This window comes from Corythoichthys intestinalis, chromosome 5 (genome assembly GCF_030265065.1).
Source record: "Corythoichthys intestinalis isolate RoL2023-P3 chromosome 5, ASM3026506v1, whole genome shotgun sequence".
Lineage (NCBI taxonomy): Eukaryota > Metazoa > Chordata > Actinopteri > Syngnathiformes > Syngnathidae > Corythoichthys > Corythoichthys intestinalis.
In genome coordinates this window covers 47,246,501-47,273,573 of record NC_080399.1, presented here as the reverse complement: position 1 = coordinate 47,273,573, position 27,073 = coordinate 47,246,501, and the positions used below count along the sequence as shown (strand labels likewise).

The 27,073-nt window shown below is 39.9% G+C and overlaps 1 protein-coding gene across 2 annotated transcripts in view; it reads right to left on the bottom strand.

Annotated features, from left to right (window-relative positions):
- slc1a2b (solute carrier family 1 member 2b) overlaps positions 1–12,664 on the bottom strand; it is a 63,977-nt gene extending 51,313 nt beyond the window's left edge. The window contains exon 1 of one of the 2 annotated variants that reach the window (XM_057836399.1): positions 12,458–12,664. The gene's annotated coding sequence lies outside the window, so the exon portion shown is untranslated. Of the gene's footprint in view, positions 1–12,402; positions 12,422–12,457 lie in introns of those variants that run through there. The other variant, XM_057836400.1, reaches the window with a different exon arrangement.
- Positions 12,665–27,073: the final 14,409 nt, after the last annotated feature.

Below are 27,073 nucleotides of genomic sequence, written 5' to 3'. Positions count from 1 at the left end.
TGATAGCTGTCAAACCTTATCTGGATGATTGTTGTTTTTCCTAGTTTCTATGGTGCTTTACTCAGATCAAAATGAAATTCTCATTACTATTAGTTCAACTTCCACAGAATGTAGCCATTTGCACACTTCATAATAGCAATTTCTTCTTCCTATGAAAAAAATGCAAAGGCAAAAATGCTAATGTATTAGTTGTTTCGATACAATTCTGAACAATTATCTTTACTTGAGTCATCCATCTATTCATTTGCAACACCTGGGTAAGGGTTACGGGGGGCTGGAGCCTTTCGCAGCAGACTTTGAGCAAAAGGCAGGCTACACCTGAAACTGGTAGCCAGCCAGCCTGACAAAACAGGGACAGAAAACCATTCGCACTCACATTCACACCGTTACTTAGGAGGAATCCATCCTGCACTGCCTGTGCCGTCATTATGTCATGCCAGTCAAAATGAACTATAGGAATGGATGCTCAATAGTAATTCATAACAAAAAATACTCTTCAGTTCACTGCTTGAGTCATTAACCCTTTAACACCTAAGCCTATTTTGGCCGAATTTGCATGCATTTGATGTTGCCTTTATATTTCAAAGAAAAAATTGTTTACAATGGCCAAATTAGGTCCCTTTTTTCAGGACACCTTGAACTTCATGTCTAAACTGCTGTTTTCTTCACTGACCAATTATAATCCACATTTTGGACCCAAAAAGACAAAAAAAATCCCAAAATCTTTTTTCAAAATTTGTAATGTTGACGTCCCATTGACAACCAAACATGCTCGACCAACCGTTTTGAAGCTTGATAATATTTATTCAACTTGTTAGGATAAACATTCAATAGAAAAAAATAAGATTGAATAGTTTTATGTTTGACAATTCAACACAAACAGCAGGTATGGTCATAGGCGTTTTTGGCCTTTACACATACTATGGTCAAAACAGGCTATATAGTGTGCAAAATAGTGAGAAAAAAATGTATATATATCATCTAACACAAAAAGGGTTTGGAAGATTTCTCTTTGTGAAGTTAGGTGTTGTACCCATCACCTTATCAAAAGTATATACGTACATGCAATCAAGCTTGATTGAAAATTGAAAAGATTATAGTGAAGAAAAAATATATATAACATTGAAAAAAAGTATTTTAAAAATATTGACAAGCAGTTCAATTTCTTGGATTTTTCAGGCAAGTTTTTTTTTTTTTTTTGTGCACTCAAAGCTTCTTCTTGAACAGGTCACGGAGCTGCGTCACACACAACGTCACACAGCCTACTCTTTCGCCATTTGCGCTCTACTGTCATTTCTACTTGCCGAGACGCCGATTCATCAGAGGATAACAACGACAAATAAGACTCATCTTCTTCCTTGAGTTAATGAAATAATGCATTAGCTTGTGCTAAATGTAGTTTTAGATTCATTCTGCACATTTCAAAGTCGCTCGCTCAAACCAACCGGTGTTGTGCATTTTTCGGCACGACACCGGCCGCTGCTTGCTTCGCATGCCTCCCTTTCAATAGTTGGCGCCTCGCTCGGAAATTTATTAAAAATGATCACATTCGGTTCATCCTTCCTGACATCACAACGACTCTTGGAATAAGTAGTCTTTTGTGCTGCTTTCGCTTTTGAAAAAGGACAAGAAATGATGACAATATGGAGATGGATACATGGTCCATGCAGCGTTTTAATGCATATTTATGAGTGCAATAAAACTATAAAACTCAAATGACATTATCTCCCGTTTTTCTTGGCCGATTGACTTCAAATAAAAACTGGTGTGGACATCAACTTCCGCACTTTCAAACGAGACCTACCAGCAGCACGTGGGTGATGTAATTACAGCATGACGAAGCTTCAAAGACGATATGCGTAAACGCGTCGCTGCCGACACGTTCAGTGTTAATGGGTTAAATACAAAACTGCTAAAATTGTTATCCAAATCTGTCAAGAAAATGTTATACCTTATATATCTTTTTTTTTTTTTTTGCTGAAAATATTTCCTTTTTTTTCTGAGGTGAACTTTTACACTCACAAGGGTGTGTGCTCCACATTAGTTATGATATATTCCTCATTCCTTATTCTAATAGAGTAGTTTTTCACTGCCTGGATATGGAAGGTTTATGACCGGCATCCACATGCGTAAATGACCTTGCTAGTAGCCCTGGGACCAGCGTGTGACATCTTCACACCAGAGTCATGCAGAGGGTGTATTCGCCAATCCAGGATATACAGTACTTTCCATGCAGGAGAAGATATCCGAAATATAGAAATATGTGGCCAAACAAACACAGGAATGTTTTGCCGGAATTAATTACAATATGTAATGTTACATCATGTGTTCATGGTTTTGCACAGTTTTACCAAAAAGGGGTTTTTATGTTTGATCAAATTAGGTGTGTAAATCAAAATTTTCATCTCTCTCTCTCTCTCTCTCTCTCTCTCTCTCTCTCTCTCTCTCTCTCTCTCTCTCTCTCTCTCTCTCTCTCCCTCTCTCTCTCTCTATCATTTTAGCAATAGAATATTTGTAAATATTACAAATTAACACATTTAGATATGATTCAACGGCCTTTAACTGATTTAGCACAGAATAATGTGTACAGTTACTCAATTGTTTTACTGTTTCTAAGATAAGAATTGAAATTCTCAAAACAGTTTGTGCATTTCTTTTCAAAACGATTCAAGCATTTATCAAAAGACACCGCACAAGCAGCAAAACAACATGGATTTCCTGCAAAAGCAATTTTTTTGTGCAAAATTCTTAGTCTATCGCTGAATATTAAATTTCTGTATCAATGAACATGTCAGTGCTGTCAGAATGACAAGTCCTTGTTTCATTGTGTCCAGACAAGACAGTCAAATTGCATAGTCATGCTCTTCGTATAATAGTTACTCTGGTGGAAGGCTCTGATGCTGAAGATAGTTTCGTAAGTTTTGATGAAAATTGCAAGTTACACATTTGCATATGGGAGATTGATTGCAAAAGACTGGACAAGATTCAGTTTTTACAATGTCTTAACAAACTATGTCATTGCGATACAGAGAGCAAAAGATAGCACTGAGTATCACAAAGAAAAAGAACTAGGGCTGTCCAATTTAACGCGTTAAGGGGTGGTAATTAATTTCTTAAATTAAACCAAATTACATATACATATGGTAATGTTTTGAACTACTAATGTACTATGCCTGTGCTGTGTTTCACCAGTCAGTAAAATGACATTTCACTGTACATGAGCTCTGTTTTCTCGTATTCTTCTATTTATTGGTGCTAAAATTAGGGTGCGCGTTATGAACGGGTACAATAATTTTCCCTAGATTTTACAAGTAAATTTGGGGTGCGCATTATACACGGGTGTGCCTTATATTCGGGAAATTACGGTATTACAAAAGGCGAGTGGACACAGGCATTAGACTGCGCCGTTTATTGGCATAGGCTTCGGCAACTCCTTCACAACAAACATAAGTATCAGTTAGTGAATGCTCAACAAAAATAATATCTCTCAAAAACATAATGTTCACAAAAAGAAAAGCGCTTCAATCCGTATTAATGAGTCCCTATTCTCACACAGTTAAACAACAGTGCAAAGAGAACTGGCATTCCCGATCAAAATAGCTATGCAACATACACATAAAACCTACTCAAGACTTTAGCCAAACTCTATTCAAACATTTCGTTTAGTTCAACAAATACATTGGATGGCAATACTTATTCACAATATACAAACTATCAGAGGTCAAATAGGTTGTGAAGCCAGCACTCAAATTACGTGACTTACAATGGATGGACCAGTAAACAGGACTCTACGGCGTCAGTTGAGGGACAAAACACACTATTTGGCTTGATTTCTAATTTTATTTAAAACTCGCCATTGACACCTTGTGGTGTATTTAGTGTATCTAGTTTATTTTTTGATAGAAAATTTTACAAATTTTATTAAAACGAAAACATTAAGAGGGGTTTTAATATAAAATTTGTATAACTTGAACGAACATTTATCTTTTAAGAACTACAAGTCTTTCCTGTGAATCCCTTTTACAGAAAGAATGTTAATAACGTTAATGCCATCTTGTGGATTTATTGTTATAATAAACAAATACTGTACTTATGTACAGTATGTTGAATGTATATATCTGTCTTATGTCTTATCTTTCCATTCCAACAATAATTTACAGAAAAATATGGCAGATTTTAGAGATGGTTTGAATTAATTACGATTAATCAATTTTTAAGCTGTGATTAACTCGATTAAAAATTTTAATCGTTTGACGGCCCTAAAAAAACATAAAAGTAAAATCAGAAATGCGAACATAAAACAATCGGCACAACTAAACTTCCAGGGCTGTGAGAATTATTTGCATGGAAAACATCTGCAACTTGTTCAAAGAAATGAGAAACTGCTCTATGATGCTCACTCATCGAATGTAAATTCGTTGTCATATCTTGTGTGTCAATGACTTTTAAAGCTCTGTATTCCTGATGTGCACTAGTGATACAATGTTGTGAGGATTGAACAGGTAGTTGTACTAAAGCAATTGAGGAAAAACTGTAACAAAATAACCAAACATTAAAAAAATAATAATAATAAGGTCGACCAATATATCGGCTGGGCGATATTTCGGGCCAATAAATGGACTTTCAAACATCGACCATTCTTTAATTCTTAAATAAGATTGACGGAATAACAGACAAAAAATTAAGCTGATAAAAAAAAAGAAAAAAAAAAAAGATTTTGATCAGGCCTCTGTGTGGGCAACTGTGGCCTCCATGACTGACAGTAGGACCCCGGAAGGACCCCGCAGCAGCTTGAAGGCAGGCTGCTACAGGAAGTTTCAGGCTTGCCTGTTTTATATAAGAGAAAATGCGATGTTACTTTATACTTTTAAGGTTTTTACTAAGTGATCCTTTCACTCTAAATGTAACTTGTAGTGTTGGTGCAGCATTTGTGTTAGCATTAGCTTTAGCATGGTGAGCATCCTCTTAAGCTTTCACTTGTTTACATCTCATTGTGACGTCCTGGTGGGTTTAATTATTTTTAAAATATTGTAGTGTTCTCGCTGAGTGTGTATAATCATAAAAAGAAGCGCTGCGTTCGTTGGTTTGGTAGCACTAAGCTAAATTATTCCTTTAACTCTCAGGTCATCATTGTAAATTTGAAAAGTTGCCTTTATAATCTATGAGCTTTTAAAAAATGATATCAGCTTCAAATATCAACTTACAAAATCGGCTGAAAATTTTTTTAGAAATCGGTTCTTTTGGCCTAAAATACAGCAGTTTATTTTAAAGAGGGGTGCAAGAGCAGAAACTGCTTTTTCAATCTTGTCTGTGTTCTCCGCCATATGCATAATAGAACAGGACAAAACTATTTGACATTATACATTGACTACTTGGTCTTGTCATGTCATGTTTGAAAAAGTAACATGCTTTTGTGTGTGACCCACAGCATTTTTCAGTTTGCACTAACAGCTTTGATAAATGCATTGACTGCTTTTCAATGTTGATAATGATGTGAGAAAAGTACCAAAGTGAGAAAACTGTTAAAAAAAACATAGACATATAACATTGGATGGATGGATGGATGGATGGATGGATGGATGGATGGATGGATGGATGGATGGATGGATGGATGGATGGATGGATGGATGGATGGATAGATAGATAGATAGATAGATAGATAGATAGATAGATAGATAGATAGATAGATAGATAGATAGATAGATAGATAGATAGATAGATAGATAGATAGATAGATAGATAGATAGATAGATAGATAGATAGATAGATAGATAGATAGATAGATAGATAGATAGATAGATAGAAGCTAGTCCTAATTAAGCAGTGTATAATGCAGTGAGCCAAAAGCTACAAACAAAAACCCCTCTGTGTTAATCGGCCATTGAGGCAGAGCGCTCTTGGAACACGCCATCCCTACTAGAATAATGGGCCACTTTACAGGCCTCCAAGTTAGTTCACAGAATATCGAGCTGGGAAACCGCGAGCGCGGGGTTCATAAGGAGGAGGGGTGATTTAATTGTTTCCTTCGTTTTTGTTTTTGCAGCCCTCCAACCCCTTCGCCTCTCACCCCGTTCGGTTCTGAAAGGGGGTTCTGACAAATAGGCAATGAAGGGGATTGTTTTGTGTTCCGTTACACAAGTGGGTGAGGTAAACAAACTAGACAGTATGCTCTATCAGCTAGGGTTGTGGGGATGGTGATAGGCTGAGCGATGGGGAGCTGCACACAAGGCGTAGGATGATTGGTTAAGCTTCATGGGGTAAGAGGGATGCAGGGTGATGGGGCGGTGGAGGAAAATATCGGTAGGGTATAAAGGGTGATGGTAAAGGCTCCTGCGGAATAGTGTAAGGCGGTTATTCCGGAAGAAGTGTGTGTGTGGGAGGGGGGGGCATCACGGACGCAGGGGTCTCTCCTCCGAGTGCAGTCATTGTGTTCAGTGCCGTGGTTCTCATGCATGAGACCCCTTTGGCATCTGAAAATGTCCACTAGTGATGAAGCACTCCCGAATCTGAGCGGACAAGTGGCAGCTCGGCTCTTTGCTCCCACAGCTCGAAGCCATTTACATGCTCAAGAGGAACATCAATGCCTGCCGAGCCACCGAAAGTGAACAAAGAGCACACAAACCTTGCTTAGAGGCGCATTGCGCACTTAATTAAGGATTTCAGAAGGAGTAAAGGGGTGAAAGAAAGGTGGGTGAGGCAAAATCGATAGCGAGTCCCTAAAAAAGAGACATTTTGTTGTGATCATCACAAAGAGGATCTAAGCATAAGATGGGAAAATACTCTTAATTCCTTAGAGTTCATTATACTCTAAAACGGTTTAAAAGTCCATACTTGAGGAAAACGTGGAGAACAGCCACAAATGTATGAAGGCAATCATGTGGAGGACACCCACAAAAGTAATACTATTGTTTTGAGTTTTATACTTGTTTAAAAAACATCAATCAGTTTAGTTTTCACACAAAGAGTAGATTGTTTTCAATAGGAGGAAAAAAACAAAACGAGACACTGTCCATTTACCCCCAACCCCTTTAGCATTCATTCTCAGAGCAATTCCGTGACTTCCACTGCTGACCTGAATTCTGATGGAGCAGGTGCCAAAGGGATGTAGGTAGTGGGCAGGATGTGTCTGCTATAGCAATGTAATGTAATGTTAATGCTTAAAGTGAGTTCTGTGGTGAATGGGTATCTTTTGTCTGGAACCTTTGGTCAAAGAAATATTAATGTAAAAATAAAATGGGGAAAACTTTCAATGTTTTCATATATCATACGACTTTTCATCTCAGATACCGTAACAGTCAACAGATTTTGTGTAATCATCATCTTGTGCAGTTGTTACTGGATCAGTGCCTACTTTCTGCCCTATTCACTATTGCACCGTGAGTGGCACCAATTCAATTTGAAATCTGTCATTTATGCTAATCCAGTTAATATATGTTCAGACCACCTAATGTGACTCGAAAAAGCATAAGAAGTAAAGAATTAGTAAAAGACAATAATTGTTCAGTCTATTTTAGTGCATAATCTAGTTTGGAGTTCCTCAGACAACGTGCAAATCCTGTATTTGTGTTTAATCTACTCTTACACATTAACATGAAAATTATGCTCTTAGATATTATATGGTCTTTAATTAAACCACAGTTATCTGATGATAATGATAATGATACAAATAAAGAAATGTCGTAAGACCGTCATATGGTCTTTCATTTTTCCACCAGGCTGCAGCCTCTATGTTGAATGCTTGTGTTGTCCTGTTCCTGTGCAGTCAAACAGAAGTGAAGGGAGCCAGGGTCTTTGTTTGGTCAACCCATGGGAAAGACCCTTCTCTGTGCGGACCTCTGAGAACTAAAACACCGTTTCTATTGGCAGGACTACATTAGCAATGCAACGATTGGAAGATCCATACGAGGAATCCAATCATCATAAATTAAAGATTAAAAAGTAAAGCAAAATAATATGATTAAAAAATGAATGACATTATGGCAATATCCGGAAAAACTCAACAAAAGAGAAAAGTGACAACATTAAGTAGTGCAGACATGATGAGAAAAGGAGAAGCAAACTAGACAAACATTAGGGGTTTAGAGGATGAACCAAGGAGTTGGGTGGCACTTTGGCATCCTCGGTGTGTTCCCAGGAGGATTACAGAAGCAGTGGATCCCACACAAAGACAGTAGGAACTCCATGAATGGAAAACTCTCACCTCAATGTGGATGGTGAATTCTGGCGACTATCCCCATGCTATATTCCTTTGTATTCAGATTTAATTGTATTTTCCAGTTGTTTTGAAGCATCAGAACAAGAAAAGGTGTTGCTCCCCTCAAGGCAGGTTCCGTAACATATGCTGCACCTTCATGCTGCCTGTGCTCCATTTACCTCACCAGAGGTGGAAATAGGAAGCCTCTCAGTGATCTCAACAGTACAATTAGATTTTAAAATGTAAACTTACATAAAGAGTTCTTATTTTAACGTCTGCACTTGTTTTCTCACGCTCACATTTTGTCACCCACTCTTCGTCACACGCCTGAGTGTTACATCTCAGTTTATCTGGCAGAAATAATATCTTGCACACTTTCTTCGCCTTTTTTTAATGAACACTGACTGAGTAAAGATACAAGAAACAGCTACTGCATATGATTCGTTGACTTTGGTCTCCTTCATTCAGTTTATTCTCGTTAATTTATGTTGCAGTTCATTTGTAATCTTTCTTCATATTTTGCAATAGTGTTTTGCATGCTATATTATTAATTAGGGGTGTAACGGTACACAAAAATCTCGGTTCGGTACGTACCTCGGTTTTGAGGTCACGGTTCGGTTTGTTTTTGGTACAGTAAGAAAACAAAATGCAAAATATAAATAGGCGAGTTGTTTATTACACACTTTTGTGCTTTCAACAATAGGAACAGTAGCCTATACAAAGCTAGAATTCTGCTCAAAAATAGAAAATACAATATTCTGAAATGTAGATATTTTCAAAAACAAAATAAAAATAAATAACATTGGCTCAGACTTTTTATTCAAACAAATATCTGATGTGCAAAATTGAACAGTTGCAACACTGAACAGTTTCAAGTTGACCACAGCCTCGAAAAGTGCTATCAAACAATTACAATTTTTAATCGAGTTAATCATAGCTTAAAAATTAATTAATGGCATTCAAACCATCTCTAAAATATGCCATATTTTTCTGTAAATTATTTTTGGAATGGAAAGATAAGACACAAGACAGATATATGCAGTCAACATACTGTACATAGGTACTGTATTTGTTAATTATAACAATAAATCCACAAGATGGCATTAACATTAACATTCTTTCAGTTGAAGACATTTTATTATTCTCTGCTAAAACAAACACACAACAGAGCCTTAGAACAGTAACAAAAACAGTATTATTTATAATGTGTGCAAAGTGTGTGCAGATTACACATAAATGTGGCCCTCTTCTCTACTCATTCTCTAGCCAGTCGCTGAGCCAAACCAACATATTTACATTTTCTGAAAGTTGTTCCATCTATATTCTTTTTTAATTTGAATTCCCCACTCAGAGGGCCAACCTGCTTTTCTTCCATGTTTACATTTAACCGTTACCAACGCTGATCACTGCACTTCTGAGTGGTTGTCTTTTTTGAGGCTTTTGAGACTTTTTTTGAGAATTGTTATCTTTTTTGAGACTGTCAGTCAGTTGATCGTCGCGTCCGCCAGCTGGCTGCCTCCCCTCCCAACGTGACGTACTCTGATTGACGCCGGACGGGAAGACGACGTCGCCGCCGCTGATGGGACACCCGAGGAAGGGTGCCAACTTCAAAAACTAGCCGCTGTCAACACTCTGAGAGTTCGCATTTGACAGCATACGTGCTGCGTACCTCTTCTCCTCGCCAGCTGTTTGCTCGCCATTCATTCACCTGTGCATTTGATCGCTACTTTGTTACACTTCCGCTCTTTCGGTGAGGTCTTTTGTGTTCATTCGTTATTGGATCGTTTTTGTTCACCATTGTAAATAAGAGCACTACAGCAGTAGGCGTAAACTGCCGTTTTCATTGGCCGTCTTTTTGTTATTTCCTTTTTACGATCGGGTTTAGTTAGCATGTGGGGTTTAAGTGTAGTTTGATTTTGTTTGTTGTTTTGGCTTGGGCTTACGCTGAAGCCAGCTTCTTCCGCATTTTGTATATTTTGTTAATTTGTGATTTCAACTTGTGTGAATAAATTTGTGTCCACTTGCAACTTGGGTGTGTGGCTCGTTTTATGTTACGCCCTTAGCGAGCCGTCCGTGGGACGTAACAGTGGGATTATGGGATGCATGAGCGGGTCATTCCGCACTTGCGTTAAATGCGTCAAGAATTTTAAAATTAAAAAATTAATTATCGCCCGTTAACGCGCTAAATTTGACAGCACTAGATTACATCAGAAACTCGTTCGGTATGCCTCCATTCCGAACCGAGCACCCCGTTCCGAAATGGTTCAATACAAATACATGTACCATTACACCCCTATTGTTAATGTATGAATTTTCAATCTTCTGTATATTTCACCACTCAGTTGTTGTTTCTTATTTTGTTTTGATCTATCCTTAGATTGTTTTGTTTTTTCTTTCGCTGTTGTTGGTTTCAGTCATAGCATCCTCATGTACAGTATGTTCTACAAAGCTTTGACATAAACACAACACAACAATGAACAATGTCTACTCTAATTAAAGCATTTTTTTCCCAGATGGCTGGCATTAATATACGGATGCTCGCTATATATTTTGACATGTTTATGCATTCTAACTTTATTACCTTTGCTTCCAATGGTTGCTTTTATCAGCATTTGTGCATATACAATCCGCGCACACACAAATGCTGCATCTGCTTATTCAAATTGAAAATGATAAGTCTGCATATGGTATTTTCTATTATTCTTATTTGTGGTATTCACTTTTATTCCTGTTCGTCTGTTAAAAAAAATGTTAAATGTTCACATTTCTGTGACATAACCAAAGCTTGACATCAAAAAGACAACAAATATAAATTCAATATCTAAATGGCACCCTTGAATAGGCTGCCTTACGAAAGTGCCTTGGTTCTTGGAAAGAAAAAATAAAAACATGTCATATATGCGCATAATGAGCCCGAACTACAAATGATGTATTTTTTTTAATCACTCACAGTGACACACACACACACACGCAGATATAGGGCATTTAAACATCAAAATGACTCATCCCGCCTTTCAGCATGTGCCTTGAATGTCTGTGCTCATTCATGTAAGACGGAAAATGCCACAGTACAGTAGTTTAGAGAACAGCCTCTGGGAAAAGGACAAAACGCATTAGCTGCATGGACACTTTTCAATAGAGATTCTCCCGGCAATTACACTGAACGCCAGATCCCTTCAGATCCCGCCCCTGTGACAAAATGGCCATGGTCCAGCCAGTATGTCTCACCGGGCAGAAGGTCTTGTTATTAACAAGATCCTCAATGATCTCCTCTATGGCCACATCCGTCAGGGCTGTTGAACAGAGGCGTCTGCTCACACCCCGTGCACGTTTTCTAAATTGATGAGCTAGAGGCGATCAAATGATGGTGCCAAGAGTGTTTGTTTCCATGGTGACACTGGTGCTGCTGTTGGGAAACTGCTAATGTGAGCTTTAAAATGAAAGGGGGAATGTACAGCAACCATTGGCTTGTAAGGTGTGTGATGACTGTATACAGTACTGTTTTCTTTATTCAGAATTCTTTGCAGGAGCGGTTCCGTCTTTTGTGCAATAATAAAATATTCATTCAAAGGAATCGTTTTGCACGCACTCAGCGATCATAAAAATGTTGCAAAATTCTAGGCAGGATATTTACATCAGAAGCGGATTGTTTTCTTGGTGGGAAAAGTTCTCTCGTAATCCATAAATCCACAATCAGCCAACTTGTTGATTACACAAAAATGCAATTCTGCAAATCCAAAGCAATAAAAGTTAGACGTAGTGCGGATGTTAAACAATCGCTGTAGTTTCAAAAAAAAAAAAAAAAAAAAAAAAACAGACAAGTTGAATTGCACCACAAACAACTTTCTATATGAAAAAAACAACAACAACAATCCAAAACTGAGATATGATGTGCAAAATGAAGCAAAATCGGGAGTTTGGGGATTGCCAATATCTTAAAGATAAGTACTCAACCAACAATGAGGCAACAGACGCACACACGCCCTGTTTAAACAGCACCATTTGGTGTTATTCTGTGACTGGACATAAAGGTTAACGTGCATCAATCATCTCCAACAAATTGCTTGCAATTTGACATGCATGTCTGATCATTTTAAATTAATGAACCCAGGTGGATGAAAGCGTCATCGCAGCTCTGATGGAATGTGTCGCGCACATTTTAGGTGTGTGACGCGTTTAAACGGGAAAGAAGCAACGAAATTACTTACAGTAAATGCACGTGTCAAAGCGTGTTTCTTCAGGAGATCAAAAGCAGCATCTTACCTTTCCAAATCTCAACGAAGAAAGTTTTGGCGTAGCCCCTTTGCAGGGTCTTGTTGCATCCGCGTCACGGAGGCTGAAGCAGCACAGCGAGCCAATGCGATCCAACACAGGAGCGCTTGACGAGGGGTCGCGATGAGGGGTTTTGTCTCAGTAGAATCCGAGGAGCTGCACAGTTTAACGAGCCCACGGAATGAGCTATGCCTCACCTCACCCCTCGGCGCTTGACTCCCCCACTTGCGTGCGCCCGCCCCCACCTCTTTGTGTCCTCTCAATTGGGAATGCCATCTCCAATTGGCGGAAGATGCTGCATATACCTGATTCATGCCTCTCTGTACCTCTACTATTTGGGCGCGTTTATTTTGCATCTCATGGGGATCTGACACATAATAAAACCCAACCCTGTCGTGGCCAACTTTGAGCTGATCAAAATTTTGGACGTCCATTTTAGTAAAATGTCTTTTAAGTCCCACTGTCACCTCAGGGGGAACTTCACTGAAGTCAATAAATTGGACAACAACAACACATCCTTTTGTTTGTAAAATAAACCAAAGAGCCAAAAATCAGTTTTAATCTCAGTTTAAATCTTCTGCTGTTGGCCATGATGCCAGAGTCAGAAACCGGAAGTGATGAATTAAAATGGAGGCTTTTTTCGCACTCGATGTCCTCACTTGCGTAATTTGTAATTTATTTTACTTGTTTTTCTAACCAATACAAGAACTTTTACCCATACGCGGAGTTTGATTTTTCTGGCGGGTTGGGGGGCAAAATGTTGATGACCCCGTAAGGCAGTGTGAGCAATGAAATTACCGTACTGGCCCGAATATAAGATGGCCTTGCCTGGCACGGCCAGACTGTTCTCCCTGTGTTTTTCAAACACTGTGAGAATAGTCTGGGACCCAGCCCATTAACGGCCTCTCGAGCATGAACAAAATCAACCATCCAATCAGATTTGTTTATTTGCGTGACGTGTTCTTAACGAGCAACGTCACTCTTCCGCGTCGAAAGTTGTCTCCACAACAACACAGATGGAGAACAGGAGAGCCAAGAATATATTCCAATCCACGCTAAAATCAGTTTTAAATTACCAAAAACACATCAACAAAAGTCATTGACAACAGTCTGTCTCACGCTAGCCATGTTGAATAAACACCGCTCTCCTCGTATGTTTACTAACACGCGCAAGTCCCTCGTCGCTTTACTAACGTCTCGTTTGCCCGTCGCTGATTGGTCCACTGCGCTGTCTGTATGCTGTGGCTTGCTCCGCCCTGGAAATTTTATCCGCTGAATGGTGGCCAGACTCAATGGCTGGAACAGCGGTCAGTCTGGTGTACCAGGCTAAAGATGGCCCTGATTATAAGACGACCCCCTCTTTTTCAAGACTCAAGTTTTAAAAAAGACTTTTTGAACACCAAATTAATTTTTATACAGAAAATAATTACAGTACATCTGAAACAAATGATTATAACAATATATTTGAGAGGAAAAGCATGTTATTTTGCCTCATTCAAATCTTAATATCTGAACATTTAAATATGTAAACTAAAGTGCAATCACATTCGTAAATGAATGGCTTCTGGTTTTTTGAAATGCAAATAAACCAATGTATTGTGATAAAACAACAAAATTGCAATAACTGCATTAACCATCAAAGTGAGGTCTAATTATAACTGTAGTCTTGTGACAAATCTGAATAAGGAAAAACTGCAATAGAATAATGCAAACTGGTTAAACTTGAGAGCAGCTGAGATTTATCATGACAGAACATTACTCCTCAAGTTCAGCATTTGCTTCAATGATATCTGGCGCCATCAAGCCTTGTGAATGGTTATAATGTCTAGACCCAGACTATAAGACTACTCCCACTTTTCCAGTCTTATGTCAATGCAAAAAACGCCTACTTATATTCGGCCCAATACGGTAACTTACAAGATATATGCTCGGATAGTAGCTTAGCCCATGCTCGTACATACGGGCGTCCCAGCTGTGTGTTTCATTTTTTTTAATGTAAAAATGATGTATATCTATCTATCCTCTTCTGATCTCCCGTGGTTTTTTTTTTTTTTTTTTGGGGGGGGCTAAGCAAAGCAAATGACCGTCTCCAAGGTGTTAGTCAAAGGATTTGTTTGAAAAATAATTTAAAAATATGTTTTTTGTTCATTTCATTCATGTTTGTTGTTTTATTGTTTTACAACTTTTATAGACAACATTTTACAGGCAAAGTCTCAATTTCAAATTCATATCTTGGAAAGTCAATTATATGCAATGACATTTTAGGCCACCCTTTAATCTCCGCGTATGCTTTTCCCGGAACAATGGTTAATATGTGGAGAGTACAGAACAAAGGTTAATACATGTTGTGTAGGAAATTGTTCCAACACAAAATTTCCGTCCAACCAAACAGTGAAAACGGAGTGGATTGAGCACATCAAGAATGTGGAGGGGAGCCAGTGATTATTCTGTTCTGTTATTAACCCTTTAACACCGAACGTGTTGGCGGCGACGTGTTTACGCATATTATATTTGAAGCCTCGTCACACTGTATTTACGTCACCCACGTGCCACTGGTTGCTCTCATTTGAAAGTGCGGAAGTTGATATCCACACTAATTTTTATTTGAAGTATTGGCCCGAATGTAAGACGGCTCTGATTATAAGACAACCCCCTTCCTTTCAAGACTCAAGTTTGAAAAAAGACTTTTTGAACACCAAATTAATTTTTATACAGAAAATAATTACAGTACATCTGAAACAAATGATTATAACAATATATTTGAGAGAAAAAGCATGTTATTTTGCCTCATTCCAATCTTAATATCTGAACATTTAAATATGTAAACTAAAGTGCAATCACATTCGTAAATGAATGGCTTCTGGTTTTTGAAATGTAAATAAACCAATCTATTGTGATAAAACAACAAAATTGCAATAACTGCATTACCCATCAAAGTGAAGTCTAATTGTAACTGTTGTCTTGAAACAATTCTGAATATGAAAAAACTCTGCAATAAAATAATGCAAACTGGTTAAACTAAAAAGAGTAGCTGAGATCTGTCATGACAGAACATCACTTCAATGATATCTGGCGCCATCTAGTGTCGTGAATGGGGAGAGTAGCTGAGCTATATCATGACAGAACATCGCTTCAATGATATCTGGTGCCATCTAGCGTCGTGAATGGGTATACTGTCTAGTCCGCGAATATAAGACGACCCCCTCTTTTATCAGTGTTATTTCAATGTAAAAACCACCATCTTATATTCGGGCCAATACGAGAATGGGAGATAATGTCATTTGAGTTTTATAGTTTTATTGCACTCATAAATAAGCATTAAAACGCTGCATGGACCATGTGTTTATCTCCATATTTCCTTCATTTCTTGTACTTTTTCAAAACCGAAAGCAGCACAAAAGACTACATATCCCAAGAGCCGTTGTGTGGTCAAGAAGGACGAAACTAATGTGAACATTTTTAATAAATTGCCGAGCGAGGCACCACCTAAGAAAAGGGAGGCATGCGAAGAGAGCACCGGCCGTTTGGATTGAGCGAGCGACGTTGAAATGCGCGGAATGTATTGAAAACTAAATTTAGCGCAAGCTAATGCATTATTTCATTAACTCAAGGAAGAGGATGAGACGTTTTTGTCGTTGTTTTCCTCGGATGAGTCTGCGTCTCGGCAAGTAGAAGTGACAGCGCGCAAACGGCAGAAGAGTGGGCTGTGCGACGTGTGATGTAGCTCCGTGTTCTGTTCAAGAGGAAACTTTATTGAGTGGCAAAAAAAAAAATTAAAAAACTTTATTGAGTCACTTGCCTGAAAAAATTGAACTGAAATACTTGTCATTTTTTTTTAAATACTTTTTTTCAAGGTTGTATTTGATTTTTTTTCTTCATTATCAATCTCTTCAATTTGTATATCGATGTGTATGTTCGAGAAGCTTGATTGCATGTATATACTTTTGATAAGGTGATGGGTGCAATACCTAAACTCACAAAGACATATCCTTTAAACCCTTTTTGTGTTACAGCATGTACCGTGATTTCCCGAATATAATGCACACTTTTTTTTCCCCAAAATCAACTTGTAAAATCATGGTACACATTATACACGTGTACAGAGATGGAGACAGAAATATATATATATAATAGGAAAGTCACTTGGAGCCATTTCAAAGCAGCTGCAGGTCCCAAGAGCAACAGTGCAAACAATCGTTTGTAAGTACAAAGTGCATGGCACTGTTTTGTCACTGCCACGATCAGGAAGAAAATGCAAGCTATCACCTGCCGACAGAAAATTGGTCAGGAGGGTGAAGATTCAAACGAGAATCACCAAAAAGCAGATCTGCCAAGAATTAGAAGCTGCTGGAACACAGGTGTCAGTGTCCACAGTCAAGCGTGTTTTGCATCTCCATGGACTGAGAGGCTGCCGTGCAAGAAGGAAGCCCTGGCTCCAAAAGCGGCACCTTAAGGCTCGACTGAAGTTTGCTGCTGATCACATGGACAAAGATAAGACCTTCTGGAGGAAAGTTCTGTGGTCAGACGAAACAAAAATCGAGCTGTTTGGCCACTATGCCCAGCAATATGTTTGGAGGAGAAAAGGTGAGGCCTTTAACCCCAAGTACACCATGCCTACCGTCAAGCACGTGGTGGTAATATTATGCTGTGGGGCTGTTTTGCTGCCAATGGAACTGGTGCTTTACAGAGAGTAAATGGGATAATGAAGAAGGAGAATTACCTTCAAATTCTTCAAGATAACCTAACATCATCAGCCCGAAGATTGGGTCTTGGGCGCAGTTGGGTGTTCCAACAGGACAATGACCCCAAACACACATCAAAAGTGGTAATGGAATGGCTAAATCAGGCTAGAATTAAGGTTTTCGAATGGCCTTCCCAAAGTCCTGACTTAAACCCCATTGAGGACTTGTGGACAATGCTGAAGAAACAAGTCCATGTCAGAAAGCCATCAAATTTAACTGAACTGCACCAATTCTGTCAAGAGGAGTGGTCAAAGATTCAACCAGAAGCTTGCCAGAATCTTGTGGATGGCTACCAAAAGTGCCTAATTGAAGTGAAAATGGCCAAGGGACATGTTACCAAATATTAGCGCTGCTGTATGTATATTTTTGACCCAGCAGATTTGATCACTTTTTTCTGTTCACCCATAATAAAGTCATAAAAGAACCAAACTTCATGAATGTTTTTTGTGACAAATAAGTATCTGTTCCAATCACTCTATCAGAGAAAAATCAGAGTTGTAGAAATAACTGGAAACTCAAGAGAGCCATGACATTATGTGCTTCACAAGTGTATGTAAACTTATGTGTGTGTGTATATGTATATATATGTATACATATACATATACACACACACATATACAGTATATATATATATATATATATATATATATATATATATATATATATATATATATATACACACTGTATAAACAGTATATACAGTGTATATATACAATATATAATGTGTTTAAAAACGGTAGGGCCAATATATGTGGGTGCAGCTAGGATGTGTGTTAGCTTGTTGATTGCATGCAAGCGAATCGCAGGGCATATACGAAAAAACAACCTTTCCCAATCAAAATCCCTCCAACAGATAATTTAGAATGTTTGAATTAGAGCATGAATTAGAGCATGAGCATTTCAGGAAAACCTGCAGGTCACGGGATTCCCACGGGACTCCCGCGGGATGGGAGTCAAAATTTTATTAATTCCGTGATTTGGGACGGGACAGGACTAATAATCAACACGAGTGGGCGGGAGCGGGAATACCAATATAGATGATGATTCTCACCTGTGTTAAGAAACGTCCATTTTTGTAGTTTTAATTTGGTGGCATGTCAAAAGAATTACACATTCCAATAGACCAAGTGTCCAATGCTTCTTACTCCGCTGCGGACTCAACATGGTGAACGGTGGAGGTGAAAACCCGAAGAGCGAAATACACATGAAACTCAGAACTAGAGATGTGGACGGAAAAGAAAAATTGATGAGATGAGACGGGCATGCTGAAACTCAGAACTAGTGACTCATCGGTTAAACCTGAGCAGACAAGGTCTAAGTTATTAGAAGTTTTCTAATAACTTCTTGAGAGTGAAACACGACAGTGCCACTACAAAATCCGTGGCGTGTAAAAAATATGTGGGTCTAGTATTGACTATGATTGAATTTGATTTTAATTTGCATTAAATGCAGTAATCTAAAAAAAAAAAATAAATCCACTGACTTTCCTAATGACCAGCTTAAAAGTGTTAAAATAAAAACTGCATTGGGATGTAGTGGGAGTATACTGACTGGGAAAGGGACGGGATTGGGAGTCATTCTACAGGAGTGGGACGGGATGGGATTTACTTTTTGACTCAGCTCCGGGAGTGGAGTGCATACTGGGAGTTTTTCTCTGGGAGCTGGAAAGAACGGGAGTGAAACTCCACTTCCAATTCATAGGTTCACTTATAAAATTTTGAATGGAGTGGCATCACGACAAAGTTGCAGGACACAAGTGTGTGGTGCAAAAATACTCACTTGGTAAAAAGTGTGTGGTTAAAGAACTGTATTGTGGGCCTGAAGAGCAAAAAGCAACAGAAAATATGATACACAAGACCTTATAAAAAAAAAAAAAAAACTGCAAAACACAACCGATACAAAACACAAGAACAACATGCAAATGTGCATATTTGAAATCGGTGACTACAGCTGCTTTTAGACATAGTCATACAGCAACATTCACGTGTGATGTGACCCGCAAATTTACACAGAATGTGTCTTTTCAGACATATATTGGAGCATGTGCTTGATTATTTCCAGCTGACTGCCTTCAGACATGCACAGTGAGCCGGTGCACTCCTTAGGGATGAAAATAAATTCGGACTGAACAATGACAAAATCTCAATAACAAAGTTGATTAAACAAACAAGTCAAAGAAACCTAAAGGAAAACAACACTACAAACACTTGCACCTTCACAATAAAATCACAAACCACATAGGTGACAAATTCATCTAGGTCACATGCACATTTTAACATACATGAAACATGGTGAGCGGGGGTCACCTTATTTCTGCGAAACTGCACCATTAATGTACTAAGTGGATATACATGTAACCAGTGTGATAATTAAAAGCTCATCACGCCAGCAGCCTTGGCTCCGGTCATTAATACACAACGACGAACACCACCGGTTACATACAGTAAATGACTTCTCCAAGGAACTAGAAATATACTGTATTTTGTCATATCTGCTTCAAATAATTATAATGAAGACAAGATTTACTTTTGTAAATGATTGCTATGAGAGGAATCAATGATGACAAGGAATCAACAACCATGCCACGTTCAAAGTCACTCAAATCACCTTTCTTCCCCATACTGATGCTCGGTTTGAACTGCAGGACATTGTCTTAAACCATGTCTACATGCCTAAATGCACTGAGTTGCCGCCATGTGATTGGCTGATTAGAAATTAAGTGTTAACGAGCGGTTGGACAGGTGTACCTAATAAAGTGGCCGGTGAGTATATATATATATATATATATATATATATATATATATATATATATATATATATATATATATATATATATACATACAGTGGGGAGAACAAGTATTTGATACACTGAGGATATCTGTTTGTGAGGTTAGGTGATGTACCAATCACCTTATCCAAAGTATATACATGCAATGAAGCTTCTTAAACACACACATCTGTATACAAATTGAAAAGATTGATTAAAAAAAATAAATAAATAATCAAATATAACCTTGAAAAAAAGTAATTTCAAAAATATTGACAATAAACTAGTTCAATTCAATTTTTTCAGGCATGCCACTCAGTTCCCACTTGAACAGGACAAAGGGCCACGTCATACACTATATCACACAGCCCATTCTTCCGCCGTTTTTGCTGTCGGCCTGTCACTCTTCCCAACTCGACTGATCCGAAGAAAACAACGACAAATGTGGTCCATCCTCTTCCTTGAGTTGATGAAATAATGCATTAGCTTGCGCTAAATGTGGTTTTTGATTTGTTCCGCATGATTCAAAGTCGCTCGCTCAATTCAACTGGCCATCGCTTGATACCTTGCCTCCCTCTCATTAGGTGGCGAGTCGCTCGGCAATTTATTAAAAATGTTCACATTACGTCCGTCCTTCTTGACCTCACAATGGCTCCTGGGATATGTAGTCTTCGTGGTCCTTTCAGCTTTATTACAGGACAAGAAATGATGGAAATATACATAAACACATGGTCCATGCAGCTTTTTAAAGTGCTTGAGACAGCATTAAAAAAATCTTAAATAGCATTATTATTTGAATTAGAATCATATTTTGAGACGATTCGACAATGTACAACAATTTAGCAAATCGTAGATGACGAAAAATTTGTCTTTTGATGTGCTGTTTAACCCGCCTGTCATTATAGTGCTCTAGCGTCCGCAGCTGGATAATGACCTCGGCAGGGTCACGATTTCATCTGATTTGGAATTCAGCCCATTGACGGGGTGAAGATTCAGAATGAGGAAAATACGACAGAGAGGAGCAAAATGTCCAAAATGTCATGAATACTTCAGTTTTCTATTCCAATAATTTTACAGGATATTCTTTTTATCTAAGTATTTTTCCCCAACTGCTAAATAAATGGAATGGTGATGACAAATAACTGTCTTGTGCTAAATGGAATATAAAATAATAAAAATGTATTTATTCAGTACAACAGGGCAAAATTACTACATTATAGTAGTCAAAACTGGCAATTTCCTCTTCCGAACGGTATTTTATGCCACCGGAGTTAGTCCGATTTATGGTATTTCCCTGCCCCGGCTTCGGAGACGGAGCAAAGAGCGTCGTTCTGCTGCGGCCACGGCAGTGCTCGTCACTGGGAGTGAACACCGAAAATAGCCCATTCTCGGTGGACAAACCAACCGACATCGGAGCGGGGTGCTGCCCGTGGCCAAGCCGATGAAAGCGCATTCTCGGCAGGCACGAGAATAGGACCGAGCGGGCTGGATCGGCCAGCCGAACCGGCTGAAGTCAGAGCGGGGCGCTGCTCGTGTCCAAGCCAAGGAAAGCGCATTCTCAGCAGGCACACGTATAGGACCGAGCGGGCTGGATCTGCCAGTCAAACCGTCCAACATCGGAGCAGGGTGGTGCTCGTGGCCAAGCCGAGGAAAGCGCATTCTCGGCGGGCATGCCTTTAATGGTCAGTGACCATGGTGTGGGACAAGTTGGCCGTGTGGCCTTCTCTGTGGACAGGGAGTATTTTCAGTTCACCAACAAAATGCAAGCCACCTCCTTATTAAAATGTGTGCCATAATCCCAGTATTTGACATAGTATAAAACACGTACTATAGCTTACTTACCTCACAATGGTCCCACAGATGTCGGACTTGTTTTGGCCATTATCAGCGGTGAATGGGAACTTTTTGAAACCCAAAAAGGCTCACATGCCTCTCCCTGGTGCAGCAACAAAAGCCTGCAGCACACTGGGCTGGCATGATGCAAAAAATAAATGAAATTATCCGCAAAATCACCTGAAACTCGAGTCGTTCTGCATACTGTAGTATTGGCTGTATATTGAAGATGTTTATCCCACTGACGTCACATTCTCATTCTTCAAAAATCCAGGAAGTCACTCATTTTCATGGTGGGAGGATTAAAAAAAATTGAATAAATATATCGATCGCTTCCACACACATCCAAGTGGTCCACGTGAAACATGAAATAAGCATGCTTTTTGCAGCCATAAGCACTTTACTGCTTATTTCGGAGGGCAATAAAACTATAAAACTTAAATGACGTTATTACCCGTTTTACTCGGTCGATTGACTTCAAATTAAAATGGGCGTGGACCTCAACTTCCGCACTTTCAAATGAGACCAACCAGCGGTACGTGGGTGACGTAATTACACCGTTACGAGGCTTCAAAGATGATATGCGTAATTTTGTCGCCGCCGACACGTTCGGTGTTAAAGGGTTAAACTGTCTGTGCTTGATTGATAGGAACAAAAACCAGAACCCACACCGACCCTTGAAGACCAGTTCGGACACCCCTGGGTTACAACAACATGAACACGTGGTGTTTGCCTAAGAGGTCAAAAGCCAACAGCGAACAGTCAGATACTCCAACTCCTGTATAAAATGCTTTGTCTTTGACATCACATTTGTCAGATTGTAATGAATGAATGAATAACCGACACGCTTCAGTAATGTACAGTATGTATTCTAATAAGTTTGAAGTCCTGTTTCTGAAGGTGGCGTTAATCTTCTGTCTGATGTAACTGTGTTAACAGTTATGAATAATTGTTTTAAAAAATCATCTTGTTTTGTGTTAAACTTCAACATAATGTCTACATTACACAGAAAATTTCCACAAATGCTTGATTTTGTATCAGTTTGTATTTTTTAATATAGGCACAAAACAAAATAAGTTACTACCCTAAGCAGACCTAAACCTTCCGTTTTCTCAGCCAGTTCTTTCAACTTTGTGTGATCTCATTTGGGACTGTCATCCCCAGTTGGCAGAATATACAGCCTATACTTGATCCGGGCCTCGCTCTACTGCTCCCATTTGAGCACGTTTATTTGCATCCCAAACCTCAAAGAAGCGCAAAACGTTAACCTTAGTTAGCACCAACTTTGAGACATGCATTAAAAAAAAAAAAATAATAAAATAAGTCTTTAAACTAAGGTCCAGAACGCATCCAAGCAGTGTTGGGTTAAAGGTGGCACATAAGTTATGCGTTTATTTTCGAAAATTGCTTATTTCAATACCAAGCAGTGTTAAGAATTACTCTTCCGAAAATACTCATAATACTAACTAATTGCCTGGCACCGCCAGACTATTCTCCCTGTATTTTTCAAACACTGTGAGAAATAGTCTGGGACCCAGCCCATTAACGGCCTCTCGAGCAAGTACAAAATCAACAGTCCAATCAGATTCGTTTATATGTGTGACGTGTTCTTATGTCACTCTCATGTGCCAAAAATTCGTCACTATAACAACACAGATGGCGAACGGGAGAGGCGAGAATATGTTCCAATCCGTGGTAAAACCAGTTTTAAATTACCAAAACCACATCGACACAAGTCATTGACAACAGTCAACATGGCTCACGCTAGCCATGTTGAATAAACTTCTTCATTCTCCGCTCACCCTAATTACTTGTCGCTTTAACAACGTCACGTCTGCCTGTCGCTGATTGGTCCACTCCGCTGTCTGTTTGCTGTGGCTTGCTCCGCCCTCGGAATTTGATCCGCCGGACGGTCGCCAGACTCAATCGCTGGAACAGCGGTGACTAACTAATATTATTTTACAAGCTCGTTATTTGGTATCACATTGCTAGTACAGGGCTTATGGACATTCATCAGCAGGACGGAATTCCATCACTTGTAAAAATATCTATTTTCTTTCAAGAGCGAAAACATCTACTGCTTACTGTCTTTCCTGCATGTCTGAACCGGCACCAACCTCTCATTGGCACACGTGCAGTACCTGTGAATCGTGCCATAACCATCATTCATTTGGTGAAACATTTCCCATGGGATCAAAGTGATGCTTGAGGCAGAAAAAAATGGTTTGTAAAATAAAATTGTGAAATTAGTTTGTACATGCAAAAAATAAAAAATGGTTGGCAACTACTGACTAAAACTTCAAAATATAACTTTAAATCAAAGAGTTGCTGGTCTTTCTTGGACTAGAACCTCTATTGGGCACCAATACTTATTTGAATGGTGATAGTCAATGGGTTTGACTAACCTCAGAGGACAATTAGAGCCTAGCCATATGTCCCGTATTTGACTATTTATTTTAAAAACTAGAGTTGTCAGATAATATCGAGCAGCGACAATATTAGCTGATAAAAGCATTTTAGAAAGATGTCGGACAATATAGGTGCAGGATTGTCATTATTGCTCTCGGACCAATATGCATTTGCCTTCTAAGGCAGGGGTTTTCAACCCAGTCCTCAAGGCACACTGTGGGTCCTGGTTTTTGTTCCAGCCGATCCAGCAGAGACAGTTGAACCAATGAGGCTTCTGCTAAAACAAGCCACACCTGACTGCAATCAACTGATTGCACTTGTAAAACACCAGATTGGGGAAAAAGTGTTGTCATCTTGTTTGGTAAGAATGAAATCCTGCACCCACAGTGTGCCTTAGTGGAATAGGTTGGGGACCCCTGTTCTAAGGGAATGTACTATAGAAGCCTTCCGCCTTTGTACAAAAGCTGCTCTCATCTTAACACAGCAGTTATGCTTATTACCCATAAGATCTCTCTAAACCAGTGTTTTTCAACCGGTGTGCCGTGAGAGATCGTCAGGTGTGCTGCGAGAAATTGTCCAATATCGCATTTTTGTTTTTATTTTTTTACATCGTCGGGCGGAGTTGCAGTAGAAAGGAAGGAGGAGGTAGAAAGTTGCGGTCGTGTGCAAATGAGCGAGGTATTGCTCTTGTCGCGTTCAATAACTGCTCGGATTTCTAGCCATCAGCTACGGGGGCCATGCCTGCGGGAGCCTGCCTCATATTTCACGCACTCCTCACTTTGCACTGTAAATATCTTTCACCCTGGCACCTACATACTCATTCTTTCCTCCAGGGAGAGCTGGGACCGGGCCATACAGTCCCTCCCCCATTTTTAATGCATCACACACCAAGGTTGTGGGATGTATGGGACCTGTTGGGGGAGGCTGCCTCACGGTTACCTCCACATGGCAGGCCCCGCCAATCCTGCACCTTTTTTAACGCACCACACACATCATACTTCATGGGACAGTTCCGGCAAAGGGCGGTGGGACGGGCGGCTGGGTAGAAATTCCATGCAGGGGTCCAACTGCCCCAAGCCGAGCTGTCCTATTTTAATGCATAATTTGCACTACCCTCCCCATACAATCCCATCACGGTGCTGGGTAATGGCTTCCAGCCGGGAACCTGGCAGCCACAGAAATAGGTTGGTAGGTGGGTCCCACACTTTTTATCTATGGCATGGCTCCCGGGGCGTGGCTTCCCCTCTGCCTGGGCTGCCGGCCGCGGGAGTGGGGGGAGGTCAGGGCTCCGATCTCGCGTCGCCCCACGGCGGCTCCTCGGCGTTCTCCTGCCGCCGCCTTCCCCTCCCTTCTCTGCCTGGTTATCCACCCTGCGCTCTGTCACGGGTTGCTGGCTGGACACCGGAGTATTGGCTGGATGTCGCCTGCTCCGGCGGGGGACCCTGCCGTGGGCTTGGTGGGCCGCCGGGGGTCCCGTGGCATGCTGTGCCGGTTGGGGGGCTGCGGTTGTGGCTCGTGGGCTGGGTGAGCGAGCAAGGGTAGTGGTAGGGCTGGTGGTGCGTCCCCTCTTCCCATCCCTCAAGGCCGGTTAATGGGAGCGCGGGTTGCCCGGGGGACCACCCTGGATCATGGGGGGGTGACGATGGCTCCTTTGCAGGACTGCAGGAGGAGGGATGGGCTGCGCTTCTGGACAGAGATGTCTGATGTTTTTCGAGGTATCTGCTGGAGCCACTTCTCCAGTGAGGGGGACACGGCCCCCAGTGCTCCTATGATCACGGGCACCACTGTTGCTTTCACCTTCCAGGCTCTCTTCAGTTTCTCCTTGACCCCTTGGTAGTTATCTAGTTTCTTGTGTTCCTTTTTCCTGATATTGCCATTGCTGTGGATGGCTACATCGATCACAACGGCTGTCCTCTGCTGCTTATCCAAGATCACGATGTCCAGTTGGTTTGCCACGACCATCTTATCAGTCAGTATCAGGAAGTCCAACAGGATCTTAGTGCTCTCATTTTCCATCACCTTTTAAGGTGTTTCCCATTGTGATCTAGGGGTCTCCAGTCCATACTCTGATCAGCTTTTTCTGTACACTATACCGGCTACTTGGTAATGGCATTCCATGTATGCTTTTCCTGCCAGTATGTTACACCCTGCTATTATGTTTTGGACAGTTTTAGAGCCCTCTTTGCACAGCCTGCACCTGGGAGTGGTATATCTGGGCCTCTATTGCTCCTGTGCTGCCATGATTAGAACCTCTGTGCCGTCTTTGACACTGATATATACAGTATACTCATACTATACGATACTGTATACTCATATACTGGTATATATATATATACTCAACTTTTTTGATGAAGCAGCTGAATACAAAGTACAGGTAGTTCCCAGTTTACGAACGAGTTCCATTCCTACGCTAGCAAAGTAACCCGAATTTCCGCGTAAATCGGAATTAACCCTTTCAGTACCCTTAATCTCAAAATGATTTTCCAAAAACATGTATTATACGTCATATTGATAAAGAAAAAATACGATAGCTATTTCTTCCCTTCCCTTAATATCGATCACACCATACTATTTTCATACAACTGACATTAATTTATCATTTCAAGAGTGTATGATTCGACTATGAAATATCCCAATTTAAAATATATACAGTTCCTGTTTCAATTAATCTCATCCATCTCAATACATACTGTGCATGGTCAGAAAAGCACATAGTCTGAAGAAACTGCATTAAAATGTCAGTTTTAGGTAAAATATTTTTCACTTCTACTATAGGGCTCATACAGTACATGTTCTCACACCACCCACTCTTTGTGGAAGTGTAGCCCAGAGCTCAACTGAGTACACTATTGGTAT